At 36.9% G+C, this 17715-nt stretch overlaps 1 protein-coding gene across 1 annotated transcript in view; it reads left to right on the forward strand.

Moving 5' to 3' along the window:
- LOC145984479 (chymotrypsin-like protease CTRL-1) overlaps nucleotides 1-17715 on the forward strand; it is a 97363-nt gene that overhangs the window by 21778 nt on the left and 57870 nt on the right. The window lies entirely within an intron of this gene.

The raw sequence follows: 17715 nt of genomic DNA on the forward strand, positions 1-17715 counted from the left end.
TTTCTCATTGTGCATTCCAAGCACATTATACAGCTCGGCGCTTGACGTAGTATGAATAATTTGGTTTTACTCCCTAATAAGGATTGATTGATTGGTTTGGTTTATTATCCTTCGCATTTCTTCTACTTTTGGCTAATAGTGAAGATGAGGAAGACTGATGATATGATGCCTTTGATGAAGGATCACTCACAAAGAACATCCGTGTTCAGGCCAGGATTCGAACCCTGGGACCCTGGTGTTGTAACGCGCTGTGAGGACCACTCCACCATGGAGACCTGCTCTTAATGAGGAGTTGATCCATTTAGTAATTGTATTCTGAATTAATGTATGTTCGAACGACGTTTTTCATTTTACTGCAAGAACCATTAACATTATTTTGTTTTCAGTAAGGGGCTTGCTCCCGTATTATGTGACGGACTCAATTAGAAACTACGCTACATATTGCCAAAGGATAATTTCCAAATAATTTGTTACAGTCTGTGTGCTCGAAACGAGTCAAGTAGTTGTATTGACTGTATTATAAACTCGAGAAAGTATGAACCCCCCTCAAGCAGATTTGCTTACACTTAAAACAAGCTCAACATGCCCATATGAGCTTTTTGTTCAAGTGTGGAACCCCGTCTAATCCAAGATTTTTGTGAAAATGCCCTCAAATATTTCCTGAGAAAGTATGAACCCCCCTCAAGCAGATTTGGCCATACTTACAAAAATTGCATCAGCCGGATTTTTGTCCATAAATTTGTCAAAAATTGATATTTTTGGGTATACTTGAAATTAAGCTAAAACCCATACGTACATATACATATTTACTTCAGGTTTAAGTTTAATTGGATGCCAGGTTCAATTTTTTTATCTATATGCAGAGCCCCTCTAGAATGGCAATAACCTGGCACTGTGTTATGTATTGATTTTTGCTTCCCAAGTAATGAAGCTTTGCGTGCAAACAATTGCATCAGCCACTATTGTGAGAGTGGTTGAGAAAAACAGATGTGTTGTTACAGTGCTTCTCATACTTACAGGCCTGTTTGTTTTAATATCATATTTTTGGTATGTTGAACAATATTTTGCCTGACATCTAGCTTGTTTGTTGTAATCCACTCTTATTTAGGGTCAGGCTTATATCTGTCCCAGCCTGTTATACAAAAATCAATACATAACAAGGTTATTGCCATTCTAGACATGCATGTCCGTGCAGGTATTTGTGCTAGGTCAGTGTGAATGAATATTTATTCTCTTTTTCAACTTGTAGGCTATTGGTTTTACAACCTGTCATAAGATAAGCATAGAGTTTTTGATTTGGACCCCAAGAAATTTTATATAAATACCAAAGCCAAAAAATATTAACACACATACACATACACACACACACACACACACACACACAAAATATACAAAGCACAGTGCTGAACCCAGCTGATATTTTTTATCCAGCATAGAGTTTTGATTTGAAACCCAGGAAATTGTATATAATAAACAACAACAAAAATGCCAAGTCAAAAATATTGTAATCAATGCAATAAAAATATATCCAGCCCCAATTGGGCCAAGCACCAAAAGATTTGTAACCCGGACAAATACAGAACTCCCACAAAAATATGCCCCAAATGCCATAGAAAATATAGCATGGAATATTTCACATATAAACATAAAGGTACTTGCTCTGCACAGTCATCAACATTGCCCCCTCAACCATCTACATCTGGTCTGAAAAGGAAGCATGAAGCACCTGTTAATGCTAGAGCAGCAAAGCAGCCACGCTATGCACCACCTATCCATAGCAGTTTTAATGGCCAATTAAGAGATTATCGGTTTGTATCAGAGCCAAGATGTGGCATTGAGAATTTTTTGAACAATATAAATCCTGATCTGCAGGCAATTCTAAATGCACAAAATGGCTCTTATAAGCTGTCCCTCAAATTGTTTGCACAATATAAGAAGCCAAATGGCACAAAATTTACACAGCCCCACATAACAGAAACTGTACCTGTATATTCAAATGCAAATTCAGACAAAATAATAAGCAGTTTGATAGATCAATTGAATATTAAACACTCTGAATTTGCTGCAAAAGAGTCAGGATGGAGCCTATGTGGCTCTCCGCACAAGTTATATGTTAATATTTCTGAATTCAGCCCATTACAAGGTTCCACTTATGTGCCATTACCTGCTAATATCAAAAACAAAAGAGCCGTGGTCAATATTGAAAATACCGACCAGAAATGCTTTTTGTGGTGTATATTAGCTGCTTTGTTTCCAGCTTCAAGAAATCCTCAGAGAATAAATTATTACAAACAACATGAAAATGATTTTGATGAGGCAATGGAGGGTTTAGAATATCCAATGTCTGTTCAGAATATTGATAAATTTGAAAAAAAGGCCAGGAATATCAATGGCAAACAATTATCTATTAATGTATTTATTTGTTCCACTGGCCGTGGTAATTGCTTGATAGCACCTCTCAGAATCAGTACAATTGATGATGAATCTGCTGTTCCGATTGATCTGCTCTTAATTGAAGGGGATGGCACATATCATTACACTCTGATACATAATCTTGAAGCTTTAGTGAGAACACAACTAGACAAATCCAATACAATATTCAAGTTGTGCAGAAGATGCTTAACTGTATTTTATGGTCAAAAAATGGTAAAAGGGGTTCGTGAAGAGAGTGCAGAAATTGCAAAAAATAAGTTAATTGAGCATTTAAAATACTGTAAAAATCATAAACCTGTTCATATGGTGATGCCCAATCCAAGTGAAAATTGCAAATTCAAAAAGTTTGAAGCCTTGTCGGAACACCCAGCATATATTGTATGTGATTTTGAATCAAATCTCAAACCTCTTGCATTCTGCAATCCAGATCCTGAAGAATCTTCAATTACACCATACCAGCTACATGAACCTTCCAGTTTTTGTTATATAGTTATACGGGATGGTGTAGCTAGTGAGCCACACTTATACATGGGACCAAATGCCATCAAAGAATTTTCACATAGAATAGAAAATGAGTGCCGTGACATAGCATCTAACATCTTATTAAAATCAAAACCCATGTTGCCTTTAACAGAGAAACAGATTGAAGATTTCAACAATGCAGAAAAATGCCCGGTATGTGATTCTGAATTTTCAGATATAAATATCAAGGTGAAACACCATTCTCATACAGATGGTAAATTCTTAATAGCCCTATGTAATAGCTGTAATTTTAAGATCCAGAGACCAAAATTTGTCCCCATATTTTGCCATGGAGCATCCAATTATCATTTTCATCATCTGATCAGATACGAGGGGTTTGACAAGCAGAATTTAAATATTTTAGCTGAAAATGATGAAAAATATATTGCCATTACCAAAATAATTAAAGTTAATGGTGTTCCTATTCACATAAGATTTCTTGATTCTTACAGAATTTTATCTGCTAGCCTGGCTACACTGGCCACTCAATTATCTGATGATCAATTTAAAATTACAAGTGCCTTGTTTCCAAATCAGGACCTGAAATTAATTAGGCGGAAGGGTGTATATCCATATGACTATGTTACAGATTTTTCTAAATTTGATGAGTGTTCTCTGCCACCACAACAAGAGTTTTACAGCAAAATCAGAGGATCTGGAATCACTGATGAAGATTATCACCATGCCCAATTGATGTGGAACAATTTAAATTGCCAGACATTTGGTGATTATCACATGGCATATTTAAAACTTGATGTCACCCTCTTAGCTGATATATTGCAGGCATTCAGAAAATCTTCTATGCAAAATTATAAACTGGATCCAATATATTTTTTCAGTGCCCCAAGCCTAGCATGGTCTGCAATGTTTTTCAACACCAAAAAGCCATTGGATCTGATCCAAGATCAAGATACGTATCTATTTATGGAGCAATGTATAAGAGGAGGGATGGTGCAATGTTCCCAGAGATATGCCAGAGCAAATAACAAATATATTCCTGATTATGATCCAGCACGGCCATCAAATTATATAGTGTATGTAGATGCAAACAGCCTCTATGGTCATGCCATGATGCAAAAACTGCCATATGCAGGGCTTGAATGGGTTGAAGATTTCAATATTGAGGATCTACAGGACATTGATGACAGTGACTATGGCCTCTTCTTAGAGGTTGATCTGACAATTCCTGATGATTTGCACAACACATTTTCTGATCTGCCCCCAATTCCCGAGGTTCAGTGCTCCCCTGGCTCTAAACAGAAGAAGCTCATGATGACTCTAGAGCCGAAACAAGGCTATGTCATATATTACAAAAACCTCCAGTTCCTGATGAAACATGGTGTTCAAGTGACCAAAATTGGAAAAGTTTTGAGGTTCAGGCACTCAGAATGGTTGAAACCATACATTGATACAAACACAGAGCTTCGAACATCTGCAAAGAGCCAATTTGATAAGGGCTTGTTTAAATTGATGGTTAATTCTGTGTATGGCAAAACTATTGAAAATGTCAGAAAACATACCGATGTTAAAATAATTACTGACCCCAGCCTGAGCAAAAAATTGATTGCAAAGCCTAATTTCAATTCTAGAAGAATTTATGATGAAAATATGGCACTTTTCAACATGAAAAAAACAAAGATTAAGTTTGATAAACCTATTTATGTAGGGGCTGTGATATTGGAATTGGCCAAATTACATATGTTAACATTGTATTATGATGTGCTGAAACCTTTTTATGGTGATAATATAAAATTGATGTACATGGACACGGATAGTTTTATTCTTGATATTAAAACAGAAGATGTTTATCAAGATATGTCACAGCCTGAATTGTTTAAATATTTTGATACCAGTGAACATACAATAATTCAACCCCACAACAAAAAGGTGCCTGGCAAGTTAAAAGATGAGACACTTGGTGATGTTATTGTGAAATTTGCTGGGTTAAGTGCCAAGATGTATACTTTTGAAACATGTAATGGCGCTGTCGCCAAAAAGGCCAAGGGTATTGGCAAAGTGACTGTGGAAAAAGAGTTTGTATTTGAAGATTATAAAAATTGCCTCAAATCCCAGAATTTAATCAAAACATCAGAATCCAGAATTCAGAGTGTGGATCACTTATTGACTTCAAATATTGTAAGAAAAGTGGCTCTGGATCCACATGATGATAAGAGATGCATTTTATCATGTGGCATACATACTTTACCTTGGGGGCATTGTGATTTGAAAAATGGAAATCAATGCCCAATTACAGAGCATGATTTGAAATAAATAAACATGCCTATGAACTTATTTGGGTTCAAAAAACAGGCTATTATGGAGCTGCCAACACCACAACCCTCTTCTGATATGATATCTAAACTGAGTAGCTTGTTAATTATTCATCTGAACAGTATACTTACAGATGTTGATGATGAAACAGGCAAAATATTGTACATATTTAACAATAATTTAAATCATTACCAATTACCTGTAGGTGGGCAATTGCAATTTATTACAACCCCTGAGGGTGATGTCAAGATTTCAGTAGGGAGAAATATTTATAGAATTAAGCACTCAAACATGATTTCTGGCACTGTTTATACTGTTTCTGCTGGTGACTGCTTATATATTGAGGTCCCGGGATCATATGACAAGCTTATACCCTTTTTTATAGAATTAAGAATCAGATACTCTATAATAAATAACCACTAAAACAAAAATGCCTAATGATATATTTGGCCATACAAGACATGAAGATCACAGTGATGAGATTCTGATGCTTGATGTCAGAGTCAAGAAATTAAGAAGTGATTTACAAGCTTTGCAAACCACACTCAATGCCAGTCTTCAACTAGAAATTACAAATTTGCAATCACAATGCATGGACCCTCTTCTTAAAATTGACTCAGAACTCAAATTATTGCTTCAGAAATATACTGATCTGGAAACATTAGATAATTTTCAAAGTTTAGAAGAAGCTGTAGCAGCTCTTCAAGCCAAATTTAAGACCCAGGCTAACAACTCTGAGCAATTGAAACAACAATTAGAAGAGCAAATAAATAATGTCCAGACACAACTCCAAACAATTGTCAAAAGCATAAAATCACAAGAAGATTTTTATCTAGTGATTTCCACTCTAAAGGAACAGATTCAATCACTCCAAATACCTAATCTGGACCCCCTGAACAATACCATAGCCGAGGTTAAAGAAAAAATTGAGACACTTGAAAATTTTATGAACAACTTACCATCTTCTGATGCTTTGAATGCAATAACTCGGAGTGTAGCAAATATTAAGCTGCAACTTGAAACATATGAAGATTTTGGAAAAATTCAAAGTTCCATAACCCATCTTGAAGGTACAATAGCAGCAGTGCAAAATGATTTGGCAAATGTACTAGAATCCCGATTGCCTGGAATTGTAGATACCCTTGTTAGTGTCCAGGAACAGATCACAAAGCTTGAAAACCTCAACACTGAATCTGAACTATCTCATTTTCATCACTTGATCGATGATATCCAAACAAAGCTTGAAATTTTACAACAATCCACACCCTCTCAGGTAGATATAGCCCTGCTCCAAAATGCTATGCAAAATGTGGCTGATGCTTCTGAATTAAACAATGTAAAATTGGCACTTGAATCTTCGCAAAATACAGTATCAAATCTTCCCACATCACAGGAACTTAAAAATATTAAGAGAACTGTGAATCGCATATTGAAATCAGAAGATATCAAGAATATCCAGACAGAGATCAAACAACTTACTCAGACAGTGGCCACTCTACCAACTAATCAACATATTAATGAACTGCATGCCCTGTTTGAGGATATCAGAAGACAGGTCCATGATCTTACTGCTCAAAATTCAAAATTGGCAGTTGTTGAAAATTTGCAACAAATTGTAGCTAATATCAAGCAACAGCTAGGAACCATGGAATCCAATCAAGCAAATGCTCTATCTGTTTTTGCCACCCAGCTACAGGAAATTGTGCAACAATACAAAAAACTTGTTGTGGACATAAAAATTAAGCCAGGTCATGATGATGTTGTTAGGACCATCAATGAGCACCTTGAATCTGTAACAAGCAGATTGCTTACAGCAGAAAAAGAAATAACCGGCATAATTGAGAATCCAAAACATACAGTAATTCTTGAATTGTACAGCATCCCCAACAAAGAATATGATTCACCATTTACACCAGGTGGCAAAATATATATGCTGTCTCCTGCACAATTTTATTACCAGTTTTTTGTTGGAGGCACATTGAGACCAATCAAGATCAAATATTGGCTTCAACCACAGGCACACCACTACCCCACCTTATCAATAACAAATGCTGATAACAAAGTGAAAATCACCAGTGTAGAATTGGAGGATTTTACAGATCCCAATACATTAGAAACAGCCTATACTGAAGATGATGGCTCTCTGGAATTTAAAATACAAATAGGGGACAAATTATATTTAGAACATCCTGTAGTATCAGCTGCTGAACACCCCATAGTTGCAATATTCTTATTTTCAGATTATGTCTAGACAAATTATTGTTGATGAATTACACAGACAGGCCAGACATAATTTTAAGAGACTCCCAGTAGTCACAAAGGGCATAGATGATTTATGGCAGAGCGACTTGATTGAGATGGCAAGTGGACAGCTGAAAAACTTAGACAAAATCAACAAGGGCTACAAGTATCTACTCACTGTAATAGACACATTTTCAAAATTTGCCTGGGCTGTGCCACTCAAATCCAAGACTGGAAAATGTGTTACAGAAGCCATTAGTGGAAGATCACCGCGCTATTTGCAAACAGATAATGACAAAGAATTTTATAATTCTGTGTTCCAACAATTTATTAAAAGCCAGGCAATAAAACATTACTCGAGTTACAGTGACCTCAAGGCCTCAATTGTAGAGAGATTCAACAAAACCCTAAAAAATCTTATGTATAAACAATTTACCCTCCAAGGTAATTATAAATGGATTAATATTCTTCCAGAACTTCTACATAAATATAACAACTCGGTCCATTCCACAATCAACATGAAACCCTCTGAAGTAACTTCATCTGATGAGCAAAAATTGATCAGGACTGTTTATTATCCTAGATACCAGCCAACAACAAGAAAGGCAAAATACAAGGTGGGTGATCAAGTAAGAATCAGCAAATATAAGCACTTATTCAAAAGAGGCTTTACAAGAAACTGGAGCACTGAATTATTTACAGTGGTTCAAGTTAAACCCGGGACCCTTAACACATATATAATAAAAGATCATCGAGGAGAAATTCTCAAAGGCCGATTCTATGAACAAGAGCTCAGCAAAACTAAACAGCCTGACACATATCTCATAGAAAAAATAATCCGCAGAAAAGGCAACAAGTTATTTGTCAAATGGCTAGGACTTCCGGAACACAGCTGGATCGATCCAGACAAAATAATAATATGAACACCTGGGATGTTATAAAAAGGCTGCCAGAACCTGAACAGCAGAATAAGAGAAATGGCAACTTGCTGCCTGATAATATTAGGTGTCTTATTGTTGGGCCATCTGCTTGTGGTAAAACTACACTAATGGTTGATAATTTTTTATTGGCACCCAACTGGTTAGACTGGAAAAACAGGCACTTGTATATCTTCTCTAAGAGCTTGGAACAATTAAAATATCAGCAACTGATGAAGCTATATGATGGATTGGATATTGCCACTTTTGAACCAGATGTTAAGCCACTTCATGACTGTCTCGATAATTCTGTTGTTGTGTTTGATGATATTATACTGGATAATCAAAACAAGGTTAGAAATTTCTTTACACAGGGCCGACACAAAAACATTGATTGCTTCTACCTGGCACAGACTTTTTCTAAAATACCGAAGCAACTGATCCGAGACAACAGCAATTTTATATGTGTGTTTCATCAAGATCATACCAACCTCAAACACATACATGATGAATATGTAGGTGGGGACTTGAGCTACAATGATTTTTCTAAATTTTGCAGCAGGTGCTGGAACCAGGACAGTTATGGGTTTGTCACAATTGATATGACAAGAACACCCAATAGTGGCAAATACAGAAATAAAATCAACAATTTTCTAGACATTGAAATATAAATAAATAAACATGAAAAGGCCAATAATTGATGATCTTAAATTAAGAGATTATCTTGTAAAAAGATTTAAGGGATGGAAATCAGAGAACCGGGGAATTTATGAAAAACACAAACAAGCAGAACAGCCTGTAATTGATGCTATTAGTGAATTAGGTAAGAATATCAAAACTGTTACAGAGCAAAATCAAAATTTGATCACAGAGCTTGTACCTGTAGCTGCTAGGAACATATTAGATTATCCATTCACCCCACTTTCCAGTATTCATACACCTAGTCCTATTGCTCCTAGAAGAATTGAAGCTACTCAGGATCCTATTGAATTGGGTCTTCTTGCTCAAAAATATTTAACCACACCTAAAGACAACAAAGATGAGGTCTTTGGCTTATATGCTGACACAGAGCTTGATTTCAGTATCATACATAGAATTGGCAATTTCAGAGTAACATTTATGGGAAATGATATAATTGTTTATTCAGAATCTCGTCTCGGAGAAAAAGGTGCTTTTGTTAAGTACCCCGGAACACCTGGATTGTGGGAACTGATGACTAGGAAGAGGCCTGGCAGCTATAGAGATCAAGATTATGATTATTACAAAGAAATATTAATAAAATCAGATGCTCTATACGAGAACAATGATCCCACACAAAAAAGAGTCAAGTCGAGCAGTGGGGCAAAATACAATAATTTAATCAAGCCCATATGGTCACAAATTAAGACTGGCAGTGGAATCAAACAATACAACACCCTGCCTAAAGAATTTGTGTGGGTTGATGATGTCAGGAAACTTGTAGATAGGTTATTGGTGATAGCTGGGGAGGAAAATGCTGGCAACAACAATTTTTACAGTGAAAAGGTTGGAATTATGGACATGATAAGCACCAAATTGTCTAATTTTATAGTGAATGACACTAAGGGGATTGGATATCTTATAAAAATTATTAATACTCTACCACCTAAATTTTGGAATATTTCTGAGGGTCGGGGCCTGGTTAATGACATTATAAACAAGCTGCCATTTGAACTACACATTCCAGGCTATCAGTATTGTGGTCCAGGCACAAAATTGGACCATAGATTAAACAGAGGTGATCCTGGTGTAAATCCCCTAGATGCTGCTTGTAGAGACCATGACATAGCATACAACACACATTCTGATCTTGACAAGAGACATGTTGCAGACAAAAAATTAGAAGAGGCTGCATTTGGTAGATTTGTAAGCAAAGATGCTTCTTTGAGTGAAAAAATAGCAGCATTGGGAACCACCATAGCTATGAGCACCAAACAAAAACTGGGGTGGGGGCTGTGAATATGTATATAATAAACCTACAATGAAGGCCAAGGGTGTTATGTATCAAATACCTTATGCAGGTCTCAAATCTCTTAAAACTATTGATAGTCTTTTAACCAAAAAGCAGCGCAAGAAAAAAAGCTCTTGTATTGCCAAGGGACATGGTATGAAATTGTTGCTTAGTACCCCCCCAATTAAAAAAATTACAACAATCTAGAAAAAAATCACATGTGGGGGGTTTCATATTTACTATCCCGGCCATCTTAGCTGCTCTCGGGGCTGTTGGGAGCTTGGCTGGGGGATCAGCTGCCATAGCAAAAACAGTAATAGATGCCAAGAAAAATAAGGCAGAATTAGATGAGCAGAGGCGCCATAACCTGGCCATGGAGAAACAAGGCAAAGGTGTTAAGAGAGCCATGAATAAGTTTAAAAAAACAAGAGCCGCTTACAAACCAAGATATTGAAGCTTTAATCAAGCCACTGGGCATCAAAAATTTTAGAGGAGTGTACATGTCTGATTCTTTACCAGAACAACCACTCAACAAAGAGTGTGGCATTGTTAATTTGGATAAGTACAAAAATCAGGGCACTCACTGGATCTGTTATCTTAAATATTTAAACAATGAGGCATTTGTGTTTGATTCATTTGGAGGTGTTCCACCTGAAAATTTAATAAAATATCTAAAATCACCTAATCTTTATTACAATAATGCCCGTGTTCAAAACTTCAAAGATGTTAATTGTGGACATTTGTGTTTATCTGTTCTCAGATATATATGTCTCAAATAAATAAACCATCAATTGAAAATTTTCAAAAAGCCTTGTGGTATCTGAAACATCATGGGGCTATTCCATCTCACCAGCCAAAATTCAATATTGAAACTCAAATTGCATGATGACATAGTGTATCCCAAAACAATAGCTCTCAGAGCATTTTACGGCATGTACTTGATACCTAATATTACACACCACAACAATACAATTGCAGTAGGGGATCAAAAAATTGTCATCACTCCAGGGCAATATAATCTATCTACTCTAAATGCTCAATTACCCAGAGGTGTAGTGTTAAGTCAAAATTCTGTCACTCACAGAGTAGAGATTGTATCTGCTACAGAAACAGTGGATCTGGGTACTATAGGAGAGCTGTTAGGCTTTGAGAACAACACAAAACTTGAAGCGGCCATCAAACACACTGCTATGAATATACCCAAATTCTTAGCCATAGAGACTCTGAATATTCACTGTAATGTGGCTGAGGGTATGATCACCAAATCAAATGGCATAGGCACTCACAAACAAACCGGCATCATTGCAACATTCAAACCTAATTCTGAATTTATGGAGCCCATCATCTACAATCCATCCCCAACATTATATTTTCCTGTGTGCCATAACAGAATAGATTATATTGAATTGATGGTCACTAATGAAAAAGAAGAATTAGTTGATTTTGCTGGAGCCACAAAAACTGCAATCATAGAGATTAACATTTAAATAAAAATACATACAATGGAAAATATTGAGAGTTATGAGCTACAATCATTCTCCCCAAACAGGAGGACATTTGCAAATTTAAATCAACCCAACACAGAAATTGAAGTTGATCTTGATGTTGGGGATGGATTTATACACCCCCACAGAGCAGATCTATACATCAAATTTGATGTTGTAAAGCTCGATGGAACAGATTATCCGGCAAATTCAAATATAAGATTGGTAGACAATTTTGTGCCGCATCTGTTCTCTGAAATTGAGATCAGAAAGCATGGTGTTGTTATCAACAGAGTAGATTATCCCGGCATTACCTCCACAGCTTTGGCCACATTAAAATTATCCAAAACCGAGGCTTCTTACTACAAAATAGGTGGATTTGAGGCTGGTGATAAAATTATATCCAAGAACCACACAGTGCTGTTCCCCATGCGCCTGTTGCCAGGATTCTTCTCAGATTACAAAGATATTATGTGGAAGGGTGGTTTAAGAATCACATTTAGAAGAGCTGCCAATGATAATAATACTTTGATGAGGTACAGTACATTAAACTCTACAGGGGAAGCTATGCCTAATACCCTACCTGATGAGGGCAAGTGCATTATTCAGACTATGGAGCTAAGAATCCCGGTTGTTGAATATGAAGCCAGTTATGCTCTTAAATACAAAGCAGATATAGTAAAAAATCCACAGGTTCTTTTGCAATTTTATACATATCAATGTGTACAGAAGCCCGCAACTGGTTCTTATTATGAGTTTGATGCTACAAACTCATTCTCCAGTATTCAATATGACATGCCTGATTTTGTGGTGGTACTGTTTCAGACTGGGAGACACAATAATCAGGAAAAAAATTCAAGTAGATTTGATAACTGCAACATCAAGAACATATATCTTAAAAATGGCAGAAATGAGGTATTCCCTAGAGAAAATTACAATTTAGACATGTCCAAGAATGATTTCCTCAAATTATATGAGGCATTTACGGCATTCAAAAGGGTCACTACTGGCAATACTGACATGTATTACACACCAGATGAATTCAAAGCACAGAGACCCATGTTTGTCATCAACACTTCAAAAAGAAAACAAGTTGTGGTGAATGACAGGACAAACATTAAAATTATCTGTGAATTCCATGAGGCATTACCTGATGACACCATATGTAGTGTTATTCTCATAGGTGAAAAATCATATGTTTATGATGTAAGAAATGAGAGAGTCACGGAGCAATTCTAGAAGATATTTGCTTCTATTATCCTGTTGTACAACACACAAACCTCAACTGTATTATCAGCTAGCAGTGAATGTCTCATGTGTGGGCATATTATTTTGTTGTATGTATTTCAATCTTACACATTTTATCAGGACTCAAACCCAGAGCCCCTGATTACAAGGCAGCAATATTAACACTTCTCCATATGGAATATATCCACATTTTACTGGGTTCTGAGACCCTAATACAGACAAAATTGGATTTTGAACTGTCATAATATTCTCTAAGCCTTGCCTATGCTCGTATTATCAGAATAAGAATTGGTTTCACCAGGCAAGGCAGTTCATTGCTACTGTGTCAGAAAAAATATATCTCTATCTCAATAATCTTTGTTACATTTTCCCCTGTCGCACAGAAAATGTGTATCTTTATCTCAATAATCTTTGTTACATTTTCCCCTTTCGCACAGAAAAATCATTAATGCTCCCTTCTAGCTGTATAGATTATATCTCTTGCGTGCCGGCAAAACATGCAAACAATTAATTATGCTTACCCGCTCTTCTCCTATTGTATGGCTGAGCGGGTGGTTCCCAATAGAGAATAATTTTGCTCTGTTGAACAACACTTTTTACCAGGTTTCAGATCTGGGAGTTGTATATCAACTAGGAATAATTATTCTCAAAATCTCACGTGTGGAGATATTATTTTGCCACATGTATTTCAATCTATCAGGACTCAAACCCGAGCCTCTTGTTTACAAGGCAACAATATTAACATTTTGCCATCAGGGGAGGCTTTACATTTTTACCAGGATTCAAACCCGAGCCTCCCGATTACAAGACAATAAAAACCATACACCACACTCCACTAGGCCTCAGAACCCAGTAGCTATAAGCTTTATATTAATTCAAGATTCCTGGGATTTTGACAGAAAAACACACTATAAGCAATAAGATCATATGGGAACTTGGTATTGTTTTAAGTATGGCCAAATCTGCTTGAGGGGGGTTCATACTTTCTCAGGAAATATTTGAGGGCATTTTCACAAAAATCTTGGATTAGACGGGGTTCCACACTTGAACAAGAAGCTCATATGGGCATGTTGAGCTTGTTTTAAGTGTAAGCAAATCTGCTTGAGGGGGGTTCATACTTTCTCGAGTTTATAATACAGTCAATACAACTACTGAGTCACAGAGCATTTGTTCTTCGTTTGTCGATTTCTTCATCTGTTGCAAGCCTCTCTTGCAATTATTGATATTGCATGACAGTCGAAAATCCATGGAGACTATTTAGAATAAACACTCTTGAATTTCACTCATAATTTATTGGAAATCTTATGCCTTGGTAATTCTTTAAGTAATGTAAATACTTCTTACAACATCGGAAGTATCATTATTCTTTTGCGTTTTGATCAGGTAAGACTGGCAAGTAACCTTAGTGGCAACCCTGCTGTACACCCCTGGAAGTTATGTCAGAGCGGTCGTTTGCTGTGTTGGGTTGCATACACACAGGATATATTTTAAGCGCTGGTAGCGCAAAAACTAAACTCTTTCGAGGTGAAGTTTTTTAGGAAAAGTTACTTGTTTTTATTATATCTACCAGCACCCAAGTGTTGTTGAAGTTGTTTTGCGACACCCTGTACATACAGGGGATGGACAAAAATATGGAAACACCACGCCATCGGAACGGGTGGTATCGACGCAATTTTTCCACTTGAAATCGGACGCGGTGCGACATTCCTTTTTTTTGTGCCGTGAGGTTGAGGGTCTCATTTATCGCACAACACGTGAGCAACCTTGTGTTTTGACGTCACCGTAGAAAACTTTTTAATTTTAGGATAAATGCCTACGTTGTTATGTTAAGCTAGCTAGGTTTATTTCTCTTTGCCTAAATAATAATTTTTCATTGCATTTATGCTAATGGAACCTAACGTAACAGGCCTAACCTAACCTCGTAAGTATTCCTCGTCTGACGTCAGAGCACAAGGTTTCGGAAGTGAAGTGAAACATGGCAGACCCGAGATTAGGACCCTGTGGGACTGGCAGGAGTGGACAATTGCGCTGTAGATAGCGTGCAGTGCAGTTGATACTGAATCATGTCCGAGCTGACATGAGGCGTCTCTGTTATTAAAGTAGCCATGTTATTTGGCGTATCGAGAGAGACTCTATCCAAGATCATGATGACATAATAGTGTGTCCGGAAAGACATCATCAGATAAACACGTGCGTGGACGAAAATGTACACTGAGTGACACAGACAAAAGGACACTGAGAAGCATTGTGAATATGTTTTGCATGATGAATGGTTCAAGATACCATTATCCACCATCCAGGAGACTCAGGCCGTTTTGGAAGCTAAAGGCGGTCCTGCATCTTTTTAGCTACAGCATTCCGGCTTTTGTTCGCAGGTGTTTCCATATTTTTGTCCATCCCCTGTAGTGTGTCGGTCCCATGGGACTAACGGGGCGCCAACAGGAAAACATTCATTCAGTGCTCCACCGGCGATTGAAAAGCATCAACTAAATTTTCGAAAATACATTCTTTACTTTGAGCTTTATATTTGACATGCTTAGTTAGAAGTATTCTAAACAATACTGCCCAACACAATGTACTATAAACATATAATAATTTTTAATAATCGGCCACTTTCATCTTTTCTTTATGGGAATGTTTCTCTTTCCGACAACAAATAAGAAAAAAATATTTTCATTTTCGGTTCAGTGTGTTCGTTTTGAATGTTTTGCTGTCGACTTTACTTTGCCACTTGACTGGTGGCTGCAATGGCCTCCAGACGCTTGGATGAAAGGGAGATATGCCAATATCTTGATATGTCGGAAGAAGAGTTTGAGGACTCGGAAGATGATCCAATATTTTCTCCAAACAATACAGAAGATGATCTTACTACTTCTGATGAATCTGATTTTCAGCCACAAGATGTTTCTTCTAGCCAGGGTCCAAATGGAAATCCACCTAACATCAGTCAGTTTGTGACATCGTGTGGAATTGACTGTAACGTCGCAGGGATGCTTGTCCTTGGAAAGCCAGAAGAGTTTTACTCACTGATAGTTGATGACAATGTTTTCAGTATTATCGCAGAAGAAACAAATTTGTATGCAACACAGTGTCTAATGAGTGGCGAAAGTGATGTCCCACCATCTTCTAGACTACATGAATGGGTTCCAGTGACAGCTAATGAGATGAAGAAGTTTTTTGGATTAGTAGTATGGATGGGTATAGTACAAATGCCGCAGTTGTCTGACTAGTGGAGTCAAAATTGTTTATACAAGAACACTTTCGCAGCATCAGTTATGGGAAGAAATAGATTTGAGCTAACTTTGTGAGTGCTACATTTTTCCGATAATGCAAAATGTGCCCCTAGAGATAGATTACACAAAGTTCAATGTTTGGTTGACCATCTCAATTATAAGTTTCAGGAAGTATATGAACCCGGTGAGTTTGTCTGTGTTGATGAAACTCTTGTACGTACCCTTCCGTGGAAGGGTAATTATGCGTCAATACCTGAAACAGAAGAGACACAAGCACAGCATTAAATTATTCAAAGTATGTACTGGCAACGGCTACACTTACAATGTGAAAATATATTGTGGGAAAGAAATTGACGGAACGACAACTAAACCAGCTGATATTGTATTGTCACTGTGTGACAAACTACTAAATTCAGGTCGTACTGTCTATACCAAAAATTGGTACACAAGGGTAGATTTGGCAAATAAACTTGTGGATGTAAATACATATCTCGTAGGAACACTGCGTGCAAATAGAGGTCCCAAGGATAGCCTATTGTTGAAAAAAAAAACTGAAGAAAGGCGAGGTGATAACCACTACAAATGAGCGGGGAATCACCATATTGAAGTTGAAAGACAAGAGGAATGTGATTATGCTCTCTACAAAACATTCTCATAACATGATGGAAATTCAAACAAGGGGTGGCACAACACAAAAGCATGAAATGGTGTGTGATTATAATAAAGGTAAATCACCAGTTAATCTGTCTGATCAGATGGCTGCGTCCTCGTCCCCACTGCGAAAGACTGTGAAATGGTATCGCAAAGTAGCTATGGAACTTCTCCTGAACACCGCAATGGTAAATGCTTTTATTTTGTACAAAGAAGTTAAGGGTGACTCCATAAACATTGTGTTTTCAGAGGGAAAGTGGTCCTTTGGCTGACAAAAGAGGAAGGAACTACAACAGGTTCACCTGGTGAAGGAGGACCTCTGTAAAAATGATCCCATCACACAATACAAACGAAGGAAGGGCCAGTTCACAAAGGGCGCAAATTTTGCAAGTACTGCTATAAATTGGTCTCTGAAAAAGAAGGCCGAAAAACAGCAGCGAATAAAGTGAAGAAGGCTGTTACATTTTGTAAAGGGTGTGAAGGTAAACCACATATGTGTATTCCTCGCTTCAATAAAGTTCACGTGAAGTGATCACAGTTTTCAAGTGCTGACTGAAACTTTTCAAAAGTTTTGTGAAAACATTTGCAATGCAGTAGTGTAACTCATTTCTTTTACAAAAATATGAATATTATGTACTGTATGTGCTGTATTATAGCCTCAGTGTTGATGCACCAATACCACTGTCTAATTATATATACAAATACCACAAACAAATTAAAAATAAATAAATATATTAAAATGCTGT

This window comes from Lepisma saccharinum, chromosome 2 (genome assembly GCF_977018435.1).
Source record: "Lepisma saccharinum chromosome 2, izLepSacc3.1, whole genome shotgun sequence".
Taxonomy (NCBI): Eukaryota; Metazoa; Arthropoda; class Insecta; order Zygentoma; family Lepismatidae; genus Lepisma; species Lepisma saccharinum.